Consider the following 21061-nt stretch of genomic DNA (forward strand, 5'->3'; position numbering starts at 1 on the left):
ATGAATGATTAAAACAACACTTCCTCCAACTGACTCTCATTCAACAGTGCATTTCCACCGACAGATGCAGAGAACGTATCATTTTTGTATCACGATGTTTGCGTTATTTATTTATATATATTTTGTCTCCGTGTGTTTTGCTGGAGTAAGTTGAAGAACTCTTTGGAGGTTTAAAACGGGACAAAACTAATCAAATCAATGACACCAAAGTTTGGCGGGGATCCTTTTGGAGGTGCGCACATCAGATCTTTCTCGTGGTTTAATGACAATTGCACATCCCGGTTGGAGGAGAGACGTTTGTCTGACTCGTTATAAACCGTGTGAGGCTTCATTCACACTGTCAGCGCGCACACGTCACAGAGGCTGCTGATCTGCGCTCTTTACTGCGGGGTGGAAAGGAGCGTGTCCACCTCTGACTCCTCTGGATCCACTTCAGCTCAGGTGAATGTTGCTCCTGGTGTGGAAACGAGGATGAAAATTTAAGATAAAACGAATGAGTGATGTTTTTTTGTTTGTTTTAGGGGGTCAAAGCTGTGATCTTTATTGGGACAGCAGACAAGTTATAATGGTAATAGGGGAGGCCGGGGCTGTTTGTAACAGTGTTCAGAGCTGCAGCCATGCTGGTATTTTGATTTCACTACACGTTATGAGGATCAGTTCACAGAAGTGAAATATTCTTTGGAGTATTCCACAGTCTAAAACAAATTATTTGCTCAGTTTAAAAACAAAATAAAACAAAACCCTAAAATAGCAATTTGCATGTTTTTTTTTAAAGAAATTCTAACTCAGCCACTGAGTTCACACAAGACACTTACAGTAAGACAAACCCAAGTTTAGCAACGCATTTAATTAAGTGGTTTTGTATACTTAATCTGCTTTGTCCTCTACACTGTTAATTAATTTTAACCAATTAAATTTAAAGGTTTTGGTGTTATTAGTTAGTCAAGTTATTTAAGTTTTTCAAGCTTCTTTAGTTTGCCTCCATTCCACTCAGTAATGTTCATGCAAAATATTACCTTAATTCTCTCTCACACACACACACACACACACACACACTCTTTCTCACTCTCTCTCTCTCTCTCTCACACACACACACGAACACTTTCTCTCTCTCTCTCTCTCTCACACACACACACGAACACTTTCTCTCTCTCTCTCTCTCTCTCACACACACACACGAACACTTTCTCTCTCTCACTATCACACACACACACACACACAAACATTTCTCTCTCTCTCTCTCTCTGAAGGTGGTGTGAACATTGTCGTATGTACATAATGTTCTTTTGTCAATTGAAGAATTTTTCCATATTTTGAAAGAGTGTAAATTTGCTGATATTTTCTATTTTGTTAAGGTCGGTGTCATTGTGAACCCCAGGATCTGTTTGTCTGAAGATAATGTCAGTGCAGTACAGTTTGGTGTACTATGTGTGTAATTGGTGTCAAATGGTGAAATGTTCTTTGCTCAAGAACTTGAGTGTTGTATTTGATACTGTTCCTTTCCAAAGTAGAAATGGGGCCTAATATAGCTGTAAATGGTTAACTTTATCTGTAAAACTGCTGATTTTGAGAAGGACATGAAATGGTTATTGTGGAATTGTAGTAATTTTCCCACTGTTCACTTGAATGCCTGTACTGGACAAGACAAGGGAATCTATTGGCACTGCAGCCCCACCAAGACTGTTTTTCACCAGCCGCCACTGCCATTGTGGAGCTCTGTTTTTCACCAATCACAGCCACAGAAGCCTGTGATATCATGGCACTAATTCAAAATTACCATTTGCATATTATTGCAGTGATTAGGTCTACGCTATCTGTGGCGGATGCAGGAATTTTGATTCATGTTTTGTGTCCTACAGATTTGATTATTGTCATGTTTTGTTTTGAGGAAAGAGACTGAGACACAGACAGTACAAAAGACTTCCTTTCGCTAACTCTCTGTGACCATAAGAAGAGATTTAAAGGTTTTGCGGCCGACATATGATGCTCTCTGTGTTGTGAAAGTGTAGGGACACGGACCCACAACAGGGGGCGCAAATGAACGGACAATGGAGGAAGTCAAATATCAACACTTTACTGTTGTGAAACAAGCACAACAATCACAACCAATAATAATAATTGTAGCGATAAGTCAATCACAACGGTGTCGTGTGGGCAGGCTCGAAGGTAGGAGACGTCCGTCCAAGCCGAACCGGAACCACACGATTTCCTCCGCCACCGAACCCCGGGAATACTGGAGCCGCCAAGTCCCGAACTCCAGGTGGCCACTGCCTCCGCTTGTCGGATCCGGTACTGCTGGCGAGGAACAGAAACAGTCAGATGTGGGTGCGTCAGCACCCAGCAACACGTGGGGTGAAACACCACCTCCACCTCTAGTCAGGAAAAACACTGCAGGAATGTAAGTACTTATCCGTGTAGCAATCTCCTGCTGTTCTTCTCTCTGAACAAAGGCAAAAAGTATTTTCTAGTCAAAGAATAAGTCGCTGGCTGGATATGTTACCTTCTGGGTCGAACGATATCTCGGCAAAGAGGTGGAGATGTCGTCTGGCTGATATACCGACACTGATCCGACAAATGGTGACAGCTGTCAAAGATGATGAGCGGCAGTGCCCCCTGGTGCCTGGAGCCCGCACTCCAGGCAGGGTGCCCTCTGGTGGTGGTGGGCCAGCAGTACCTCCTCTTCAGCGGCCCACACAACACTATGGTCAAGCATCTGCCTATCTTGCTGAACTTTTAAACCTTATGTGCCTTCTCATGCCCTGTGGACACAGAATTAAAAAATCAGCAAGCTTCTCATCTTAAATTCAACTGTTTTTGTATTGGGTTAAACACTTTACACTCTACATAAACTGATATGCAACTGATATGAATTCCAATGAAGTTGGGACATTGTGTAAAATGTAAATAAAAACAGAATACAATGATTTGCAAATCCTCTTCAACCTATATTTAATTGAATAAACCACAAAGACTGTTGTGTGGGCCGCTGAAGAGGAGGTATTGCTGGCCCACCACCACCAGATGGCGCCCTGCTTGGAGTGGCGCCGGAGCCACTGGGAGTGACAGCTGTCACTCATCCTCAGCACCAGCTGTCACTCATTCATCATCATCACCATCACCATAAAGGCCGGACTGCAACTCCACCTCCTCGCTGAGAAATCAGCTACCATTCAGGTAATTTTCTCTGCTGACTCAAAACGTTGAGTAATAATCTGAACTTCTTTTGCAGCCGTTATCCTGTGGTGTCTGCCTTATCTGTGGGATTGGCGTTTGGTGTGATCAGCGACGGCTTCGCTTCACACTCCAATCAGATAAGTGGTTAGACAGGAGCTGCACGAGTGTGTGATTGGAGGTGGAGGTTCTCCCTCCTTTACTGAACACTGACTGTGGGATTACTGAGTGTGCGAACTCACACTCATCAGGACTGTCTCTGTTCTCTGCCAGCAGTACCGGGTCTGACTGCTGAAGACAGCGGCCACCTGGGGTGCAGGGCTTGGCGGCTCCGGTGTTCTTCAGCTCCGTTGGTGGTGGAAGCTGTGTGGGGGTCCAGCTCTTCTCTCGCCAGGCGTCTTCTATCGTTGAGCCTGCCCACACGTCACCTGGTGTATGATTGACAGTCACTGTATTGTTATTGTCTGTACGTCGTTGTGCGATTCACAACATTAAATTGTTACTTTTGGCTTATCCATTGTCCGTTCATTACTGCCCCCTGTTGTGGGTCCGTGTCACAACACTTTCACAACAGGATTTCTCGGCCAGCGTCATGGATCCCGAGGGGCGTCAACCATCGCTTGAACAGCCAATGGAAGAGCGAGGTGCACAGGCGCCAGCAGGAAGCGTGTTGGGTGAGCTGCAGCACATCTTAACCGCCTTTACCGCTCGGTTGGACTTAGTTACCGAGCAGAGCAGTGTTCTCAATCGTAGGATGGAGGCTCTCACCGCCCAGGTGGAAGCGCATGCTCAGGGCGCTGCTGCAGCACCTCCTCCTGCTGACCGTGTGCCAGAAACAGACATTCCGCTGGTCGTTCAACGAACCCCCCCACCTTCCCCTAAAGCATACATAAGCCCTCCGGAGCCGTACGGAGGCTGTGTGGAGACGTGCGCGGACTTCTTGATGCAGTGCGCGCTCGTCTTTTCACAGCGTCCCGTCATGTACGTGTCAGATGCTAGCCGGGTGGCTTACGTTATAAATTTGCTTCGAGGAGAGGCACGCGCCTGGGCTACGGCGCTTTGGGAGCAGAATTCACGGCTCCTAACGGTTTATACTGAGTTTGTGAGGGAGTTCCGACAGGTGTTCGACCACCCTCATAGAGGCGAGACCGCTTCAAGTGTGCTGCTGTCGATACGGCAGGGTCGTCGGACCGCAGCGAAGTATGCAGTCGACTTCCGCATCGCGGCAGCGCGAGCCGGCTGGAATGCTGTTGCGCTCCGCGCCGCCTTTGTAAACGGACTGTCTCTGGTCCTTAAGGAGCACCTGGTGGTGAAGGACGAGCCGCGGGATTTAGATGGGCTTATCGACCTGGTTATACGGTTAGACAACTGATTAACGGAACACCGACGGCAGCGAGACGAGGGGTGTGGTCAGGTACAAGCCGTCCCTCTTCCTCCCGGGTCTGAAAGGAAGCCGACTTCCCCACGCTCCACTGCCAGGGCTCTCCACGTGACAACAGCTCCCCCTGCTGACGTTGCTATGGAAACGAGCAGGGCCAAAAAACGATCAGATCAGAGACAAAGGAGGCTGATCCGTGGAGAGTGTTTTCTCTGCAGCTCTACCGTGCACACACAGAGAGAATGCCCCAAACGGTCAAAACAGCAGCACTCGTCCTTAGAGACTGGGCTAAGGGTGGGTCACAACACCCACGTGGGGAAACCCCGACGATCTGCACGAATCCCAGTCACGATCCTGATTGGGGATCTAACCCTTCACGCCCCAGCACTGGTGGACACGGGGTCGGAGGGGAATCTGCTGGATAGCAGATGGGCAAAGGAGGTTGGGCTCCCTCTAGTGGCCTCACCGTCACCATTGTCGGTGCGGGCACTAGATGGCACCCTTCTTCCACTAATCACACACCAGACACAGCCAGTGACATTGGTGGTGTCTGGGAATCACAGGGAGGAGATTGTGTTTTATGTAACACCTTCTACCTCCCGAGTGATTTTGGGTTTTCCATGGGTGTTAAAACACAATCCCCGGATTGATTGGCCGTCTGGGGTTGTGGTTCAGTGGAGCGAAACCTGCCACCGGGAGCGTTTAGGATCCTCGGTTCCACCCGGTGTGACAGCTAAGGAGGAGGTTTTAGTCCGCCCCAATCTGGCGGCGGTGCCGGCTGAGTACCACGACCTTGCTGACGTCTTCAGCAAGGATCTGGCACTCACGCCGCCCCCGCGCCGTCCGTACGATTGTGACATTGATTTGATACCGGGCGCTGAGTACCCGTCCAGCAGGCTGTACAACCTCTCACGTCCGGAACGCGAATCAATGGAGACCTACATCCGGGACTCGTTAGCTGCCGGGTTGATCCGGAACTCCACCTCCCCGATGGGTGCTGGTTTCTTTTTTGTGGGCAAGAAGGATGGCGGACTCCGTCCATGCATTGATTACAGAGGGCTGAACGAGATCACGGTTCGCAACCGATACCCGTTACCTCTGTTGGATTCAGTGTTCACGCCCCTGCACGGAGCCCAAATTTTCACGAAATTGGATCTTAGGAATGCTTGTCACCTGGTTCGGATCCGGGAGGGAGATGAGTGGAAGACGGCATTTAACACCCCGTTAGGTCACTTTGAGTACCTGGTCATGCCGTTCGGCCTCACCAATGCGCCCGCGACGTTCCAAGCATTGGTTAATGACGTCTTGCGGGACTTCCTGCATCGGTTTGTCTTCGTATATCTAGACGATATACTCATCTTTTCTCCGGATCCTGAGACCCATGTCAAGCATGTACGTCAGGTCCTACAGCGGTTGTTGGAGAACCGGCTGTTTGTGAAGGGCGAGAAGTGTGAGTTCCACCGCACTTCTTTGTCCTTCTTGGGGTTCATAATCTCCTCCAACTCCGTCGCCCTTGATCCGGCCAAGGTTGCGGCGGTGAGAGATTGGCCCCAACCAACGAACCGTAGGAAACTACAACAGTTCCTCAGTTTTGCAAATTTCTACCGGAGGTTCATCAAGGGCTACAGTCAGGTAGTTAGCCCCCTGACAGCCCTGACCTCCACAAAAGTCCCCTTCACCTGGTCGGATCGGTGCGAAGCCACGTTTAGGGAGTTGAAACGCCGGTTCTCGACTGCACCGGTTCTGGTGCAGCCCGATCCCAAGCGCCAGTTTGTTGTTGAAGTGGATGCCTCTGACTCAGGGATAGGAGCCGTGCTATCCCAGAGCGGGGAGTCCGATAAGGTTCTCCATCCATGTGCCTACTTTTCCCGCAGGTTGACCCCAGCTGAACGGAACTATGACGTCGGCAATCGTGAACTTCTTGCGGTGAAGGAGGCTCTTGAGGAGTGGAGACACCTGTTGGAGGGAGCATCGGTACCATTTACGGTTTTCACGGACCATCGGAACCTGGAGTACATCCGGACCGCGAAGCGTCTGAACCCCAGGCAAGCCCACTGGTCGCTGTTCTTCGGGCGTTTTGACTTCCGGATCACCTACCGCCCCGGGACTAAGAACCAACGATCTGACGCCCTGTCCCGGGTGCATGAAGAGGAGGTCAAGACCGAGCTGTCAGACCCCCCTGAAACCATCATCCCCGAGTCCACTGTCGTGGCCACCCTTACCTGGGATGTGGAGACGACCGTCCGGGAGGCCCTGACACGGAGCCCGGACCCGGGGACAGGTCCGAAGGACAAACTGTACGTCCCACCAGAGGCCAGGGCTGCGGTCCTTGACTTCTGTCACGGTTCCAAGCTCTCCTGTCACCCAGGGGTGCGAAGGACCGTGGCAGTGGTCCGGCAGCGCTTCTGGTGGGCGTCTATGGAAGCCGACGTCCGGGAGTATGTCCAGGCCTGCACCACCTGTGCCAGGGGCAAAGCCGACCATCACAAGGCCCAAGGCCTCCTCCAGCCTCTGCCTGTGCCTCGTCGCCCCTGGTCTCATATCGGCCTGGACTTTGTCACGGGCCTCCCGCCGTCCCAGGGCAACACCACCATCTTAACGATAGTGGACCGGTTCTCCAAGGCGGCCCACTTTGTGGCCCTCCCGAAGGCCCAGGAGACTGCAGACCTCCTGGTCCACCACATCGTGCGTCTGCATGGGATTCCAGCAGACATTGTCTCAGATCGTGGTCCTCAGTTCTCCTCCCAGGTCTGGAGGAGTTTCTGCAGGGAACTGGGGGCCACCGTCAGTCTCTCATCTGGGTACCACCCCCAGACGAACGGGCAGGCAGAACGGACGAACCAGGAACTGGAGCAGGCCCTCCGCTGCGTGACCTCCGTGCACCCGACGGCCTGGACTGACCATCTGGCTTGGATCGAGTACGCTCATAATAGCCAAGTTTCATCTGCCACCGGCCTCTCCCCGTTTGAGGTGTGTTTGGGGTACCAGCCCCCATTGTTTCCACTAGTGGAGGGAGAGGTCGGGGTGCCCTCGGTCCAGGCCCATCTGAGGAAGTGCCGTCGGGTGTGGCGTACCGCCTGCTCTGCCCTGCTCAGAGCCCGGACGAGGGCTAAGGCCCATGCAGACCGCCGGCGTTCCCCAGCCCCTGCATACCAGCCCAGGCAGGCGGTTTGGTTATCCACGAAGGACATACCTCTGCAAACGGAATCCCAAAAGCTGAAGGACAGATTTATAGGACCCTTCACCATCGTGAAGGTCCTCAGTCCAGCCGCAGTGAAGCTGAAGCTGCCAGCTTCGCTGCGGATACATCCGGTATTCCATGTCTCCAGACTCAAACCCTGCCACACCTCTCCCCTCTGTGCCCCCGGACCGGCGGCGCCGCCTGCCCGGATCATCGACAGGGAGCCGGCTTGGACTGTGCGCCGACTCCTGGACGTTCGTCGAAAGGGCCGGGGGTTCCAGTATTTGGTGGACTGGGAAGGATATGGACCCGAAGAACGCTCCTGGGTGAAGAGGAGCTTCATCCTGGACCCGGCCCTCCTGGCCGAATTCTACGCCCGGCACCCGGACAAGGAGGCGCCCGTTGAGGGGGGGGTTCTGTTGTGTGGGCCGCTGAAGAGGAGGTACTGCTGGCCCACCACCACCAGATGGCGCCCTGCTTGGAGTGCGGGCTTCAAGCACGAGAGGGCGCCGGAGCCACTGGGAGTGACAGCTGTCACTCATCCTCAGCACCAGCTGTCACTCATTCATCATCATCACCATCACCATAAAGGCCGGACTGCAACTCCACCTCCTCACTGAGAAATCAGCTACCATTCAGGTAACTTTCTCTGCTGACTCAAAACGTTGAGTAATAATCTGAACTTCTTTTGCAGCCGTTATCCTGTGGTGTCTGCCTTATCTGTGGGATTGGCGTTTGGTGTGATCAGCGACAGCTTCGCTTCACACTCCAATCAGATAAGTGGTTAGACAGGAGCTGCACGAGTGTGTGATTGGAGGTGGAGGTTCTCCCTCCTTTACTGAACACTGACTGTGGGATTACTGAGTGTGCGAACTCACACTCATCAGGACTGTCTCTGTTTTCTGCCAGCAGTACCGGGTCTGACTGCTGAAGACAGCGGCCGCCTGGGGCGCAGGGCTTGGCGGCTCCGGTGTTCTTCAGCTCCGTTGGTGGTGGAAGCTGTGTGGGGGTCCAGCTCTTCTCTCGCCAGGCGTCTTCTATCGTCGAGCCTGCCCACACGTCACCTGGTGTATGATTGACAGTCACTGTATTGTTATTGTCTGTACGTCGTTGTGCGATTCACAACATTAAATTGTTACTTTTGGCTTATCCATTGTCCGTTCATTATCGCCCCCTGTTGTGGGTCCGTGTCACGACACTTTCACAACAAAGACAAGATATTTAATGTTCAAACTGATAAAGTTTATTGTTTTTGTGCAAATATTTGCTCATTTTGAAATGGATGCCTGCAACACGTTTTAAAAAATCTGGGACAGTGGTATGTTTACCACTGTGTTACATCACCTTTCCTTCTAACAACACTCAATAAGCGTTTGGGAACTGAGGACACTAATTGTTGAAGCTTTGTAGGTGGAATTCTTTCCCATTCTTGCTTGAGGTACGACTTCAGTTGTTCAACAGTCCGGGGTCTCCGTTGTCGTATTTTGCGCTTCATAATGCGCCACACATTTTCAATGGACAACAGGTCTGGACTGCAGGCAGGCCAGTCTAGTACCTGCACTCTTTTACTATGAAGCCACGCTGTTGTAACACGTGCAGAATGTGGCTTGACATTGTCTTGCTGAAATAAGCAGGGACGTCCCTGAAAAAGACGTTGCTTGGATGGCAGCATGTGTTTCTCCAAAACTTGGATGTACCTTTCAGCATTGATGGTGCCATCACGGATGTGTAAGTTGTCCATGCCATGGGCACTAACACACCCCCATACCATCACAGATGCTGGCTTTTGAACTTTGCGCTGGTAACAATCTGCATGGTCTTTTTCCTCTTTTGTCCAGAGGACACGGCGGCCATGATTTCCAAAAACAATTTGAATTGTGGACTCATCAGACCACAGCACGCTTTTCCACTTTGCGTCAATCCATTTCTAATGAGCTCGGGCCCAGAGAAGGCGGCGGCATTTCTGGATGTTGTTGATGTTTGGCTTTCACTTTGCATGGTAGAGTTTTAACTTGCACTTGTAGATGTAGCAACGAACTGTGTTAACTGACAATGGTTTTCTGAAGTGTTCCTGAGCCCATGCGGTAAGACCCTTTACACCAGGGGTGGCCAAGTTCGGTCCTTGAGAGCCACATTCCTGACACTCTTAGTTGTCTCCCTGCTCCAACACACCTGAATCCAATGAAAGACTCATTAGCAGACTTTTAATGAGCCTTTGAGCTGCAGCTTTTGCTTCAATAAGCATTGAAGCAAAAGCTGCAGTCTGTCACACCTCTTTGGTACCATAAACGATATTACGGCTCTTCATGAACCTGCTTTAAAAACTATGCTTTTGAAGCTGCTTTTGTGGATGATTAGTGCCGTCAAACTCCTGAGTGAATGAGCAACTTTTGCGTAATCCATCAATATGGAACATGCAGATTGCAAAAAAAGATGATGTGATAGAGGAAATCTGAGCTCAGATTTGGAATCAGCACCCCAAAATTACCCTAAATCAGTTCTCAAAATCTATGCAAGGAATTTATTTATTTTTTTGACCAGTGTTATAGCTGAACATCAACACTACAAGCACATCTTGATCGTTTCATTTCAGGTCCATTGTGATGACGTACAGACAAAAATGACACAAAATGTGTCACTGTGCAAAAATGTATGGACCAGACGCTGTGTAAGAAATAAGAAATGTGTTTGACTGCAGCATCTTGTATTTTTTTTTTTTTTACTGTGTTGGAAACAGTTTAGCTTTTACAATTTCAGCCTGACTGAAGGAAATGACACCTGTTAGCAGTGTTTGTTTTCTTCTGGGAAGCCAGTAGGTGTCACTGCTGTTCAGTCTGCGCAGACGGGCTTATAGACACTGAGATAAATGTGTTTGGCTGCGGTGGGTTCCTGGCCTCAGATCTGCTGCAGTCCGATGTGCTCTGTTCGTGACCTGGCCTCCCACTGCCAGAGGCCACCTACTGCAGCGTGAAGAGACAATGACTGACATCTGTGCTGAGTTGGGGGAAATGAAAGCTGGTTTGTGCAGCGCACTGTGTGCTCAGCAGATCAGGTCTGGCTTATTGTGATCCAGTTTGTGTTAGCCTGGAGGCGGGCGGGTCAGCAGGTCAGCCATGACTCTTTACGGCGAATCTACTGGATTAGCAGTGGAGCTGATAACAACGTCATCATCATGTTCTCTGTTGTGTGCCTGGAGCTGAGGGTCAAGAGGTCAACACCCCAAACAGTGGAAACAGCAGCAGAGAGCATATTTTCTGGAGTATAAATCTCATTTTGGGATAACCTGCCACTGACACTCTGGCTTATATACTGAAAAGTCATGCATTTGTCATGCATAGTTATGCATAATTAATCATGATAATTATAATAACTATTTATATCGGGCTTTCCTATGAATCAATACACTAAACAAAATTAACTCCAATAATGAAAAATAAATGCCCAAAACAAACCCACTACAACAACACACAAAAATCACAGTTTACTGAGCTACAGAATACAGAAAAATGGTGTGACTTAAAAAAATACAGTAATGTTGGTACACTTGTGGCCAGAGGTTTACATACAGCCGTCATCATGAAGATCGTATGTCATATTGTACTTTCAATGTTTTCTGTGAGCTGTTCTTTTTCTGCAGTTTTTTAATATGAAGAAGAATTTGGTGGAAAGGTTTAAGTTTTATTTTATTTTTTTTGGATTTCTGGAGTCAGTGCAGGGTCAACAGTGTCATGGTTCATATTTTGATCACATGCTCTGGTGTCTTCATTCTGACCCTCCTGTCTCAAGTGAATTTCTACGTTTTGTTTCCTGTTAACAGGAACTCAGGCTTCTGGCTATTTTATCATAGGTGGTTGTCAAAGATCAGACCATTTGTAGCACAAGACAGTAATCCATGCCTTTGACACAACTCGGCTGGATTACTGTAACGCACTTTATTTTGGAGTAAGTCAGTCCTTCCTCTCACGTCTCCAGTTGGTCCAAAACGGGGCTGCTCGCCTTCTAACTGGAGTACATAAGAGGGAGCACATCACTCCCATTCCGGCGTCTCTCCACTGGCTGCCTGTGCACTTTAGAGCGCCTTGGGGCAACTGTTTGTTGTGATTTGGCGCTATATAAGAAAAAAGTTGATTGATTGATTGAGAGTTCATTTTAAAATTCTTTTATTTGCATTTAAAACTTTAACGGCCTCACCCCGCCTTACCTCTCTGAGCTACTCCACCCTTGGAGTCACCTTAGGTCACCTGATCAGCTGCTCCTGGAGGTGCCGAGGTAGAAGCAGAAGCTCAGAGGGGCCGAGCCTTCTCTGTCACTGCCCCCAGTCTTTGGAATGGGCTTCCACTCCACATCAGAGAAGCCCTCTCACTGTCCATTTTTAATTCTTAATTGTATTCATTTGTTGGTTACTCTTCTCATATTTCTGTTTTTTAACTTGTTCTATTGTTTTATTGTCTCATACATTTTATTAGACAGTAGTATTTTATGTGTACATTACTTTGTGGCAGATGTAGTTGTTTTAAAGTGCTATATAAATAAAGCTGAGTTGAGATTTAGCTGCCTGCAGCCCCTCGATCCAGTGCCAGAATGTCAAGCTTCTCAGCTCATGTTTGCACATTATTTCTGCACGTTTGATTCCCTGTTGTGTTTTTGTTGTGTTTTCTGAGTTTTTCCTGCTGTTGTTGCTATGTACCACAGGCTTTTACGGTGGCAGTAATTAAACCATTACTTAAAAAGCCATCACTTGACCCAGCTATCTTAGCTAATTATAGGCCAATCTCCAACCTTCCTTTTCTCTCAGAAATTCTTGAAAGGGTAGTTGTAAAACAGCTAACTGATCATCTGCAGAGGAATGGTCTATCTGAAGAGTTAGGTTTTAGAATTCATCATAGTACAGAAACAGCATTAGTGAAGGTTACAAATGATCTTCTTATGGCCTCAGACAGTGGATTCATCTCTGTGCTCATTCTGTTAGACCTCAGTGCAGCTTTTGATACTGTTGACCATAAAATTTTATTACAGAGATTAGAGCATGCCATAGGTATTAAAGGCACTGCGCTGCAGTGGTTTGAATCATATTTATCTAATAGATTACAATTTGTTCATGTAAATGGGGAATCGTCTTCACAGACTAAGGTTAATTATGGAGTTCCACAAGGTTCTGTGCTAGGACCAATTTTATTCACTTTATACATGCTTCCCTTAGGCAGTGTTATTAGAAAGCATTGCTTAAATTTTCATTGTTACGCAGATGATACCCAGCTTTATCTATCCATGAAGCCAGAGGACACACACCAATTAGTTAAACTGCAGGAATGTCTTTCAGACATAAAGACATGGATGACCTCTAATTTCCTGCTTTTAAATTCAGATAAAACTGAAGTTATTGTACTTGGCGCCCACAAATCTTAGAAACATGGTGTCTAACCAGATCCTTACTCTGGATGGCATTACCCTGACCTCTAGTAATACTGTGAGAAATCTTGGAGTCATTTTTGATCAGGATATGTCCTTCATTGCGCATATTAAGCAAATATGTAGGACTGCTTTTTTGTATTTGCGCAATATCTCTAAAATTAGAAAGGTCTTGTCTCAGAGTGATGCTGAAAAACTAATTCATGCATTTATTTCTTCTAGGCTGGAGTACTGTAATTCATTATTATCAGGTTGTCCTAAAAGTTCCCTGAAAAGCCTTCAGTTAATTCAAAATGCTGCGCTAGAGTGCTGACATGGACTAGAAGGAGAGAGCATATTTCACCCATATTGGCCTCTCTTCATTGGCTCCCTGTTAATTCCAGAATAGAATTTAAAATTCTTCTTCTTACTTATAAGGTTTTGAATAATCAGGTCCCATCTTATCTTAGGGACCTCTTAGTACCATATCACCCCAATAGAGCGCTTCGCTCTCAGACTGCAGGCTTACTTGTAGTTCCTAGGGTTTGTAAGAATAGAATGGGAGGCAGAGCCTTCAGCTTTCAGGCTCCTCTCCTGTGGAACCAGCTCCCAATTCGGATCAGGGAGACAGACACCCTCTCTACTTTTAAGATTAAGCTTAAAACTTTCCTTTTTGAAAAAGCTTATAGTTAGGGCTGGATCAGGTGACCCTGAACCATCCCTTAGTTATGCTGCTATAGACGTAGACTGCTGGGGGGTTCCCATGATACACCCAGTGTTTCTTTTTATTCACCTCTTTTTGCTCTGTATGCACCACTCTGCATTTAATCATTAGTGATTGATCTCTGCTTTCTTCCACAGCATGTCTTTTTCCTGACTCTCTCCCCTCAGCCCAAACCAGTCCCAGCAGAAGACTGCCCCTCCCTGAGCCTGGTTCTGTTGGAGGTTTCTTCCTGTTAAAAGGGAGTTTTTCCTTCCCACTGTCGCCAAGTGCTTGCTCATAGGGGGTCGTTTTTACCATTGGGGTTTTTCTGTAATTATTGTATGGCTTTTGTCTTACAATATGAAGCACCTTGTGGCAACTGTTTGTTGTGATTTGGCGCTATATAAATAAAACTGATTTGATTTGATTTGTTGTTGGATACCATTACATTGTATGACTGCTGACAGTATCGTGACTCTCTGCATCATCTCCTGGGTTGGCTCTGTGCTTGGTCCCACATTTTTGTCATGCAGACTGCTTTCACTGTATATCCTGACCTTCTGCCTGTTTACCTGAACCACTCACTTACTGTAGCCCTCAGAGACTGAGCTTCCACGGACTGCTGTTCTTTAGCAAACTGATGACTGTCTATTGGGGAGGTGATGATCTAGTGGTTAAGGAGTGGTCTTGAGACCAGAGGAACCTCAGTACAAACCCCATCTGGCCAGAAAATCACTAAGGACCTTTGGGCAAGGTCCTTAATCCCCAAGTTGCTCCCGGTGTGTACTGAGTGCCATGCACGGCAGCACCCTGACATCGGTGTGTGAATGAGTGAATGTGAAGCATGAATGTAAAGCACTTTGAGCTTCTGAATCAGATGGAAAAGTACTATATAAATGCAGTCCATTTACTATATATACTCTCAATAAAGTCTTTCTCTTTTGCACACCTTGCCTGTTCTATGCCTTGGGGTATCTAGTTGTGCAATACCCCTCACAAATAGCATATACACATCCATTTAGATCATAATTCACTTGTGCTGCAAGTTCTAAATTGTTTTTAACATTTCAAGGCCTCATAATGTCCTGTTCGTGATCAGGATTTACAATACTACAGCTGGTAGCTCCTTTGTGCCAATACCAAAAGGATTTACTTGACACCACTCAATGGACTAAATGGAAAAGTCCAAGGAACAACTCAAGATTCCACGATGATCCATTCAAACAACTGTGCATTAAGTGAAGTACAAGTTAATGAGAAGTGGAGCTACTTAGTCAAGGTCTAGAAAAAGGCCAAAATTGTCACTGTGAGCTGAAAGGAAATTTGGGTAGTCAAGAACAACCTAGGAACCACCAAGTCACTGGCCTGTCATGAACTGGGTGCTACTGGAACACCAGTGTTTCACTGAGAGGGTACTGTACAAGCTTGTGTAGTGGCTTCTCTGTCTTTGTGTTGTGATTGACTCCTTCCACTCACTCTTCTCGGGATGCGAACTCACAATCTCCAACATGAGAGGTGGACGTTCTGATCAGTGAGCCAAAAGCCCGGCTCTGGAGTGGCTAGAGTATCCTTTGACTGTTTGAGTAGTGAAGTCTATTGATTACCACATGCACAATGCATAGAGAATCCTTTTAGCTGTTGAAGTTTACTGACTACTATTGCACAGTGACTCCTGCTGACCTCTGTCACACTTGGCTAAAGTTTGCAGCTGATTTTGTGAACAAAGAAAACTATCTTCTCTGGGGAATGTTTTGTGGTCAGGTGAGATAAAAATGGATTTGTTTTGCTATAATGACCAGATAGGTCTGTTTGGAGGAGTAAAGGTGACACACTCACCCCCAAGAATACTGTACTGTTAATGTGGTGGTAGTATGATACTCTGAGGCTGGATTTCTGTGATTCTAACTGGTGGATTGCACAAAGTGGGTGGAATAATAAAGGCCTATCAGAGAATTCTTCAGCAAAACCTCAAACCGCCAGATAGACAGTTGAAACTAGGACATAACTGGTTTTTCCAAGAGGACAATGAGCACACAGTTCTTCTGGAAGATATATTGGAATGTCCTTCAACTCTATCAGAAATATGTAATTAATGTACTTAAAAGTCATATCCATGTCAGGAAACTAACACATTTAAATTACCTCTCCCCGTTCTGCCCAGAAGAATGGTCAAGTGTCCAACCAGAATTCTGACAGATGTTTGTTGCTACAAGCATTTAGTCAATATGACCCTTGTTAAGGAACAGTCAACCTATACTTTGGAGTGAATAAATAGTTTGGACCCTGTGTTATTTTAGAAAATAGTGGTGTCAGTCAGTGCACAACCAACAAGGTTCAAGTTTGGAGTGCACTAAAAAATAATGCATGACTTAAGCCCCCGTCACACATAGCAAGAATGTGCAGGAACCAGGCTGACACGGCAAATATGCCCATAATGTGGATGCAGTCGGGAGAGAAAGAGGCATGTAGACTGTGGGCGGATCCCGTCCAGACTACCTCGTCCACACCTGCACGATCACATCCAAAGCATATTTAGACAACAGTTTGATGACACAGACTGCTGTAAAAGGCGCCATAAAAGGCGCTGAAGACTGCCTGATGTCCAAACGTCTGGATGGCAAACATGGGACGGGAGTGGGAGGCAGCATTCTGTCCCCCCTTTGTGTGTGTTTGTGTTTATACCGGCTGAATGAGGCACTACTACCTCTGTGGCGTGCATGGGGCACATGTGCTGTCAGCCGCTGTCAGCCACTGGACACCTTTGCTGAAAGTTTGCTGGCAGTGGGCCAAGCTTTCCCACCATTCGCCAGATGCAGCCTTTCCAGTAAACTATAATTTCTTTTTGTTTTTGCTCATCACTTCAGCACAACGCATGTCCGGTTGGATTATCACATGGGATTTATTTATGCCGTGGTTGTTTGCAGCACACAGCAGCCGGGTGAGAGGCTTTCAGGCTGTGGTCCATGGCTCTTGTCCACCTTGCGCTGTGGAACACTCCTTGTTCCGTGCTGGAGGTGAGACTCACGTTTAATAATGTTGTCATGGGCTGGCAATACAGTTCCACATCATACCTCCTACAGAGCTGAGATGGTGATCAAGTAATAATATGTATATTACAGTGGTAAGATCCATTCAGCGCCGAGCCTCTGATATGTGGGCACAACATTTCACATTATTTATTTCACCCACGGAAAGGAATGGAAATACTATATCTGTACTGTAAGGTCTATTATGGATATTACAGCCTGTTCAGATCTGCAGTGGCGTGTGCTGTGCGACGCATTGACATGCAGTGGCACAAGATGCTTTTAGCTTTATTGTGTGCTATTCACATTCACTGCACATGATGAATGCGTGCCACATACATGTTATTATATAATCAATATTTCCTTTGCCCTCCCTGGCTGGGGTCCAGTGGAGGTGAACATATGTGGCACAACATGCCGGCAGGCTTTTCTGTGATCGATCCATCTCAGAGCTCAATCAACCGTGATCATATCATTTCAAATGCTGTTATGACACCGTCAGAATATGTAGATTGCGATCAGATGGTATAGAAACTGGCGTCAGATGTGTGGCCCATCTCGACATTGCCAAGAGTGTTTTGAACTGTGCAACACACTTGGGACAGCCAAGTGAATGGGACCAAATGTCCGTCTGTCTTCAAACCGCACCTCAACACTTCCCGACTGTGGATGGATGTGTCATTCTGATGCCATTCGGCCACAATCGGCGTATGTGTGATGGGAGTATTACCTTTCAATATGATCAAAATGTGTTCAAATAACATAAGCTTTGGTCCCACCGAATAATTAAGCCATGGATTTTTCAAAAATTTCAATGATTATTCAAATAATGAGCCACGTATATGAACATTGCGCAAACAATTAGAAAACACTGCGAGTGAGTGCGAGTGATTGCGTCAGTGGACACAGTGCAGCTCATCTGATCGATTGTTAAACCTGTCATAAACACACTTTTAAAGCTGTTCATGAGAAGGAATGAACATGCAACTGTTTTAATGAGCCATTACAATACAAACATTACAAATAATTACCTTTTGGGCTGTTCCAAACACATTCTCCACCTCATGCAGTACAGGAGGAAGAGAGGAAATAAAAGCTGCAGATGAAACAGTCCTCTGTGATTCCAGAACTGATTAAAGGTGTTTTTAACAGCTAAACGCTGACAGAAAATGATTAATCCACTACGAAAAAAATTATTTTTTTTACATCGTCCAGTGCACAAAGCAGGTGGGACTGACACGACAAAGTGCGCAAGAGCGCGAAGCCAAAATAGCCTGTCCTGTCCTCGTAGCTGCCAGGTACTCAGATAATGGGCTTCTAACAGCCTCGTCCTCACCAGAAACACACCTCTAACATTCTCGTTTGTCCTCATAGTACCATATATGCAAACTTCCCCATGCTGTTTCTTCTAAATTTTGAACTTCTTGAAATTTGCGCCACGCTGAAAGATGAGCCTCAATAGTCAAATATTGTGCCTCTAAGACACACCATTCTCCCACGTTTGTTGAATAACTGGACTCAAACCAAAAAAACTTGCTATGTGGCTCATTATTCATCATTCACTATTCAGTGGGACCAGAGTTATAATTTTATTCTGTTTTCTCACAGTCATACACTGAAAAAGCACATGGCCAAGAATGTGTTCAAATAACACAGATTTCTCATGTCTGTAATTGAGAGAACTTAAGAAAATTATGTTATTTGGACACATTGTGATCACATGGAAATGTAAAGGCCCCATCAGACTTAGTAGGAATGAGCAGGACCAAGCAGAATCAGGTGGAAGGGTAAAAAACCCTTAATTTTGAGCCACATTTGGGCTTCTGACAGCTGTGAAATAATCAGAAGAACCTGGATTACATGTTTCAGTTCATATGGCAGGTGTTGTTGAAAATGCAAATAATAGCGCTCGCTCGCTCTCTCTCTTACCCAGTGTCTCTCTCTCTCTCTCTCTCTCTCTCTCTCTCTCTCTCTCTCTCTCTCTCTCTCTCTCTCTCTCTCTCTCTCTCTCTCTCTCTAGGAAATTAGCTCTTTAGAATGATGAAACAAACAAGGGATGTTGTATTACGCTTGGGGGTCCTGGAAATTCATGTCATTTAGGCTGTTAACAAAGAGATTCATAGGGTTGTTTGTGTCAATGACGGTTTCATGTGTGCCATATATGGGCATGCAGTGTTGCTATGGTAACCCTAGTTGTGCTTGTCTGTGGAGCTGCACTGAGTGCGCTGCTCTGCTGCTGTTCCTGTTATATTAAAAAGGTTTTATTTAAGTTGAAAGCAGTGTGTGGACACTTCATACTCTGACACGAATCTCCTTTGTTGACTGTGTCTCACTGTATTTCTTTTACCCACCTGCAGTGAAGTTCTAATGGCCCACTCCCACAACATTTGCACTGGGACCCAGTCCCAATACAGGGCTCTAACTGGATCTGCAGTCCGACTCATTCGTGGGATGCTGTAGAATTGTTACATCCACCAAGGACGTAATAAAATCATCGGCATTCATTTATTTGTCTATCTGTCTATCAGTTAGCAACATCTCAACAAAACTACTGCACAGATTTTGATTATGTTCTCTACAGATAGATATTAGACCAATGAAGACTCCATTAAAGTTTGGAAGTAATCCGGATCTGGATTGTGGATCACATTTTACTTTATATAGGCTTTGAAGGATTACTGCTAGCAGGACTACATCAAACCTACTGCACAGATTTTGACAAAAATTTCAATACCGATACATATTAGCCCAAAGAAGACTCCATTCAATTTTGCAGGTGATCCAGATTCTGGATCAAGTTTCACTTTATATAGGCTTTGAAGGATTACATCAAAACTACTTCACAGATTCTCACCAAATTTTCAACATACACAACCCCAATTCCAATGAAATCATTGTATTCTGTTTTTATTTACATTTTACACAACGTCCCAACTTCATTGGAATTGGGGTTGTATTAGGCCATGGAAGACTCCAGTAAATCTTGGAGGTCATCCGGATCCAGATTCAGATTCTGGATCAAGATTTCACTTTATATAGAATTTGAAGGATTACGACAAAACTACTTAATAGATTCTCAATAAATTTGCACCACAGACTGATATTAGGGCATGGAAGATTCCACTGCATTTTGGATGTGATCTGGATCAGGATTGGCAGACGTAAAAAAATCTCTTGTTGCTCTTCTTTAGAATGCAGTCAGAATACACTTTGACTGCCATTTGATATTTTTCCACTTTGACTGCACCTCAAATGTTTTGAGCATGAGATGAACATTCAGGAGAGCCACGAGAATGGGTCAGACAGTTTGAAATGCACTCAGAATGCAGTCGGAGGTTTTGGAATGCACCTCAAATGTTTCGTATTATACATGTAATTTTCATTCTGACGGCATTCCGACTCATTCCACCTGTAGTGTGACTGGGGCTTAAGTCATGCATTATTTTTTTCAGTGTGGACTTTACATACTCAGTTTCTGCACCGTTTAAACGTGTAGCTAAGGCTAACGGGTGCCTCTGATCTCTACGATGCCTGAACCTGTCTATGTGTGCAAAACATGTCTCACCACTCTCTCGGGGCTCTCCTGTTCCTCTGTGGTGCTGATGTGGTGGAAGTGATGTTGTGCGTCAGAGGGGGATCTATTTGATGGGGGCGACCTGTTCTTGTCTTTTACCTGTGAAGATAGAGGGACACAATTCAAAAGGTTCTGAGGATGAAACATGTAAGAGAGCAGCATGACCACAAACTTTCTGGCAGACAGGAGGCAGTAGATGAGGCTGGGAAAAATAACATCCAGTGCCTGGACCCTCATTACCGGCATTCCCCAGGGATGTGTGCTATCCCCACTGCTATTCTTCCTTTATACAAATGACTGTACCTTGAGTGATCCATCTGTCAAACTCCTCAAGTTTGTGGATGACTCAACGGTCACCGGCCTCAACCAAGGCCATGACGAGTCTGCATACAGGGAGGAAGTGGAACAGCTGGTTCTTTGGTGTGGTCTGAACAATCTGGAACTCAATGCTCTAAAATCTGTGGCGACAGCAGTGGACTTCAAGAGGAGCCCCCCACCCACCCACCTTTGCCCCTATCACCATCCACAACAGCACTGTGTCTACTGTGAACATATTCAGTTTTCTAGGAACCATCATCTCCCAGGACCTGAAATGCATGGCCAACATTGACATAGTGGTGACAAAGGCCCAACAGAGGAT

General features: G+C 46.5%; 1 protein-coding gene across 1 annotated transcript in view; it reads right to left on the reverse strand.

The window, feature by feature from the left end:
- prx (periaxin) overlaps nucleotides 1-20514 on the reverse strand; it is a 62872-nt gene extending 42358 nt beyond the window's left edge. Inside the window, exon 1 of the mRNA XM_034168860.1 lies at nucleotides 20413-20514. The gene's annotated coding sequence lies outside the window, so the exon portion shown is untranslated. The remainder of the gene's footprint in view (nucleotides 1-20412) is intronic.
- Between the last annotated feature and the right edge of the window lie 547 nt (nucleotides 20515-21061).

This window comes from Thalassophryne amazonica, chromosome 4 (assembly GCF_902500255.1).
Source record: "Thalassophryne amazonica chromosome 4, fThaAma1.1, whole genome shotgun sequence".
NCBI classification, from domain to species: domain Eukaryota; kingdom Metazoa; phylum Chordata; class Actinopteri; order Batrachoidiformes; family Batrachoididae; genus Thalassophryne; species Thalassophryne amazonica.